This window comes from Haliotis asinina, chromosome 12, assembly GCF_037392515.1.
Source record: "Haliotis asinina isolate JCU_RB_2024 chromosome 12, JCU_Hal_asi_v2, whole genome shotgun sequence".
Taxonomy (NCBI): Eukaryota; Metazoa; Mollusca; class Gastropoda; order Lepetellida; family Haliotidae; genus Haliotis; species Haliotis asinina.
In genome coordinates, this window is record NC_090291.1 from 4,263,167 (window position 1) to 4,269,593 (window position 6,427).

The following is a 6,427-nucleotide window of genomic DNA, read 5'->3' on the forward strand; positions in this document are numbered from 1 at the left end:
GATCGCCGATTCGATCCACGGCCGCGTCATACCAAAATACGTTCAAATATGGTTGTTGTTTTATCTGTCTGACACTCGGCATTTATGGGTACAATATAGACTGGTCAGCTCGGAGTCAGTATGTTGTCTCTGGGTAGGATATATTCATGCTTAACTGCACATGATATCTAGGTGAGCTAACACTATAAAAACCAGCTTAGGTTTGGGCTAGTACAAACATTCACACATACATAATGAGTGAGTGTCTTAACATTTTAACTCATCACACAGGCATGTACGTCGAAATATTCTTACGTACGAAATATTCTAAAACTCCATTTCACCTCACCTCTTGTAGGTGAGAGATTAGTCAACTGCTAAAGGGAAATAAGGTATGGGTACTTGGCAGCTGTTTTGTTCAGGTGTTTGCCAATCTGATAAATATTAATCGATACAGATGCTTGTAGAAATCATGGATAAATGGTACAAGAATCTCAATCAAAAAGCTTCACTTGTGAAATAAAATAAATTGTTCTCCATAACATTTCTTATTATTGCGCTTCTAAAATGTCACTCGAAAGGTAAAAGGAGAAATTAATGTGACAAATAGTGATGTCACTTACAAACCACTACAAGAAACAATTCTCCTACGATACATATTTAAAGCAAGCTTGAAGGGTTTTACTGGCTATTCTCACTTGAAATACTCCCTGTTGTCAGATGTGTTTTTCCCATCGGATGTTTGTGTCAATGGACATTTCCTGTACACAATGAATAAGTCATCCGAGTGCTGGAAAACGCTTATTGTGTTTTTGCAAAAAACTAAACAGAAACAAAAATATCAGATCAAACTGCAGAAGGCATTGCCACCATGTTTCTTCTGAGGGCATACTTCATTAGTTGTAAGTCCCCACAGATACAAGATATCATGTATACTTTAGGAGAGGGCAACCGTCCAGTTGCAGTGGGCTGAACCGCAACACCGGGTCCACAAATGAAAGCACTCTCCTGATACATGGAACACAGTCTACCAATTAATACTTAATGTTCCTGTTTGTTGCGCTCTATTTGCACTTCCTCTCTGTTGACATTCAATCGTATTTTCAATGTCACCAAAGAATGGGTCAGTGGATCTGTTTATTATGTCGCTCAGGTAACCTCCTGAAGAAAATGTCTATATATAACACGCAAACGTGCATGTTTGCTTTTACCTGAATGAACCCAAATCATAATTACACTGTCCCGTGTTAGACAATACAATCTGCAAGTTCAGATACTATGTTATATATTAGGATATGCTAAATGTATTCCATCATTACGAACAACATATGAACAAAAAAGTGCTTTGCAGCGTTTGTTTAGTGAAGCCATCGGGATTATGAACGGAGTGATGTCATGACATTCTTCATTAGAATCATTTTCATTTTGAAGGATGTCTTGTAACCTCTATCGGAACAGTTAAAATGCAGGATTCCGACCACCATGGCGTCACCCGGAATAGCAGTGTAACAACATGGCAACATTGCCGGCAGACCTTGAAGTGGACACTTATATAACACCATTCACGCCTGGCGCCTAAAACTTTTTCGTGAATCACCATGGTCTCAAGCAACGCATGTCAACGACAAAACATTAACAAAATAATGACACATGAAATATATAATACTCCCAGTAATAAAACATACATGTTGAGAACTTACATAATTATGAAATATACAAACATCACAAGGCAAGAGGATTGTGGATCTCTTGATCCTGAAAAAGTACTGCGTATTTCACCTTGCCTGGCTCTCGAGGATATAATAAAGACTAGGAAGCTGCGAGTCAGTAAGCTGTGTATGGGAGTGATATAGATGTTTAACTGCACACAGTATACATCTTTTCAGCAGAAGTACAAACAGACAACCAAACACACACACTTAAAAGCGTGAAAGTCTCGGTGGACTACCGAAAATCAGCGATCAGTGTAAGGATGTCGGGTGTGATGATATCAGGACTACTGATAATCAGCGATGGTGCCAGTGTAAGTATTTCAGGTGTAAGCACATCAAGTGTAAGGATATCAGGTTATGAATATCGGAACTAAGGATACCAGGTGTAAGGATATCGGGGGTCAGGATATCAGGTGTCATGCTATCAGGTGTAAGAAAACCAGGGTAGGATATCAGGGTAAGGTTATCGAGTGAAAGGGGTAAGGACATCAGGTATCTCAGCCGTATCGTGACGAGAACAATTCATATAAAGAAAAAATGAAAACATTTTGAAGACTAAAACCTGTCGACGCTGAACAATAAAAATACACAGCATCACACATATGAACATAAAACTAGCTTGAAAAACTAAACATTTTAATTAAAGAAGACAATGCGATACAAAACGCGGGCTATAGATCGCTACCAACCGATGTTAGATCACCATTCCGTGAACCATAGCGGCGTACATACTTTTGCTACCTGCATGGACCATAGCTGGATTGACGCCATCTCTTCAGCAGCTGGTGATGGTAGGAAGATTTAGCCGAATGATCATATGACACAAATACTACGAGTATGTTTGAATGAAACTGACTCTGAAAGTCTGGGGGACTTTCACACCGTCTCAGACATCAGGTGTAAAGACATCAGGGGAAAGGGTATCGGGGGTGTACGGAGTGAGTGAGTGAGTTTAATGTGACGACAACAAGTTGTAAATCCACTAAAAATAAATGTAAGTTATAAAAGCCTGTCAACGAAGGATAGAAAAACAACTAGATTATCACAGAATCGAATTTAAAGCTAGTAATTACACCTCAAACTGTTTGTCCAAAACTGGAGACGTTGTGGAGACCGTGGCTCAGTACTACATGCTTTAAAGATAGTTCACTTAAATGTTTGCAGCCTCAAAGACAGACTAGATGTTATAGAACATTCTTTTGATGTTCTTTGCATAAGTGAAACATGGTTGCATAAAGACATTGCGAACGATGATATCCATATACCGGGATTCCAACCTCCATTCCGTAAAGATCGAGGGACTCGCGGTGGTCTTATTCAGTAGGAAATCAAATTAAAATCCTAACCCAAACTTGTTCTTCAACAACGTTCAAATTGAACAAATCTCGAGCCATATACATTTAGGCATAAATCTTCAAAACGATTGTACATGGCATTTAAACGATATCTTTAAGAGAGCCTGCCATATGATAAACTGTTTAAGAAACCTTAAAGTGAGTGAGTGAGATGATTCTTAACGTCACATCGGCAGTATTGAAGCCATTTCGTGACGAGAACATTCTTCAAAAAAAAAAGGAAATTGTGTATATGGTAAAAAACCTGTCAACAAAGGACAGTAAAACAACTAGAGTATCACAATAAGAATGGAAACTAACGTGAAAGGTTAAAACTAATATCACTATTCCGACAATACAATATAAAAACAGGCTACGGATCACCAACAAATGGAGGTAGATCACCATGTTAGAGGCCATGGGGATTTACAGTACTTCTGCTACCTGCATGGTCCCTAGCCGGATTTACACCATCCCTTCAGCTGCTGGCGATTGTATGCAAGATTAGCCACAAATTAAAATGACAGAAATATTACGTCTAAAAACTGGAATACTAATTTTGACTTCATATGTTTTGGGACTTACGTACCCTCTCAGGAGGACATTAATTTTACCGTACTTCAACCCCTCTCGAGGATACAGCCACTAACAATCTCAGTTACTAATTCAACTTCGAATCATAAAATACTTATTTATTTACATGTCAGTCAAAAAATGCAATAATTAAATGAGAACTTACGTTACTAAAAAGGTCCTTCATAGATCTTGATTTGAAATAATTGTCCCTTGTGATGGAATATTCAACACAATCAAGCAAGACATGCTTGACCGTGATTATTTCATCACAAGGGATGCAGAACGGAGGATCCTCACCTTTCAAAAGATATTCATGCGTATACCTGGTGCGGCCAATGCGACATCGTTGTATAATGAACAAAATCATATCTGGACCGACAACCCAAGTAGGTGTAACCAACATATGGTTTTATTGCATGTAATTTATTGAAATAACATCATCAACGAAAAGTAGCATAAAAATTTCTATTATATCCGGACATAACTGAATTTCATGTTTTTCGTTTTGTGAAATTTCTATGGAAAGCTCATTTATGAATAGAGAAAAGAGTACTGGACTTAGCATTTAATCTTGTTTTACACCAAAAGGACGGTTAAAGTAATCTGTTAAATGTGAATTACACCGTACGCACGATTTAACGGAAGAATAATACCTTTGAGCGCTAGCATCATTTTTTCATCCAAACCATAGCTTGATAACAATTTCCATAATTTATATCTGTCTATTGAATCAAAAGCTTTCTAAAAATCTATAAAAACAACAAACATTTGTTTTCTTTTCTTGCTCAGGCATTGTTCGATAAGCGCATTTAAAGTGAAGATATGATCCATAGTAGAATAACCTTCTGTAAGACCCGCTTGGGCTTCTGATATCTTGTTCTTCAGAATTGCCCATTGCGTTAGACGATTATTCAATATGCTAGTATATAATTTACTTAGAATACTTAACAGTGAAATGCCCCTATAGTTATCTGGGTTGTGGATATCCACACCAGGCGACATACCAATTTTTAACCGTTTAACAGCATCATGAATTTCTTCTTCTTTAATTACAGAATCCAAAATCTGTTCCTCAGCATCACTTGATTCAGGACTCGCAGCACATGTGGCAAATGTATTTTGATGTTGATCGGTAAGAGCAGTTTTATCATACAGTGATTTGAAGTGATTAAACCTTGATTCATCAGAGATGTCAGGCTATGGTTTCCTCGGGTTAGATATATTTTTCACTCCCTTCCAGAATAATTTAGGATTATGTCTAGAGTTCTATAACTTTCTGACTATTTGCTGTTGGCTTACTTTTTCCATTTTCAACAAGTATTCCTATAAGTATTTCTGAGTGTGCAATACTTTTTTTCTGTTTGAAATATTTCTATCATTTCGTAAGCACTTAACACCTTTTCTTGCTTCTAATTTAGCCCTGTGACAGTCGCTACCATAAAAGCTATCGGTCTAGTTTTACATGGAGGTGGCATTTTCATACGACTTGCCGCTTCTAAAATATAATCTGCAAACTTGGAGACAGCTCTATTAATGTCTATTGAAATTTCATCTGTGAGTAAATCTGTTAATGCTTTCTGTCATATATGTTACCTAAGAATATTTGTTCATCAAATGGTGTCCATTTATATTTTACGCGGTAATCCTTTTCTTGTTGTTGCTTATAGTTACTTTTAGCACTTTGAAAACTAAGTACTAGTGGCATGTGTTTGCTTTCAACTCTATCACCTATTTCAAAACTAATAAAGTACTTGAATGAACTGGGGGACGAAATAATAAGATCAATAACACTACAGCCCTGGTTGGAAATGTACGTGAACTGACCTTGTTCATCACCTCTCACGCGACCATTAACTAGAAATAAGTTAAAAACATAGTAAAAGTTCAGAAGTAAATTCCCAAATTTGTTTACAACAGTATCTTGAGTTGACCCTTGTCTATAGGTAGTGGTTCATCTTCTGGACTATAGTGGTCAACTCTATCATCTGGAGCTTCGGGTGGCTGATTACCATCTCCAACCCGAGCGTTAAAGTCACCCATAATATAAATATCACAATCAGCCATATAATGGGGGTTGTGTAGTAACCATTCTTCCAACTGGTCAAAAAGGATACTAGTTTGTACTTTCTTATAGAATGTTGGACCTTCTGGTGGAACATATACAGCAAAGAGTAAAGTATCTCGTTCAATATTCAACATATGTTTGTTTAAGCGTAAACAGATAGCATAAAAAAATGATATTGTAATGGGTATCTCTGAACAGTATTGTGAAAATGAATTCCCGATAAACACGTAGATGCCTCCTGAAAGTCTTCCATAGTTAGACAATTTCTGAGCTTTACAAAAGTACAGTTGAAAATCAGATAACTCTGGGATGGTGATCAAAGTATCACGAAAAGTTTCGTATAGACATAATAGGTCAAACTGACCTGTGAAGGTTGAGAAATCCAAGTCATGTACCTTGCTCTTCAGGCCATCGATATTCCATGAAAGGAATGTAAAGGGAACAAAAGTGTTCTTATTGTAGCAATCGCTACAATTTGTGTCATCAAGAGGTGTGACATCAGCAGGTATTTGTAATTGGTTACAGGCCCGACCGTTTCCTGTTGTGATGACATTGTATTGTCGCTTCTTGTGGGTATAGGCGTGGGTGCGGGTGTCGACGTCCTCGGATTGTCAACAACAAAGATGACGTTGTTCAGGCGTCTCACCGCTTTGGCAAATGTCCTGTCCAGACCGACTGTTTCTTGACTAGGTCGGCTCGTCTTCGGTTCCGTTGGGGAGTGATCCTTAGGTCGGGTGATCAGACGTCCGTTCTTGTAATAA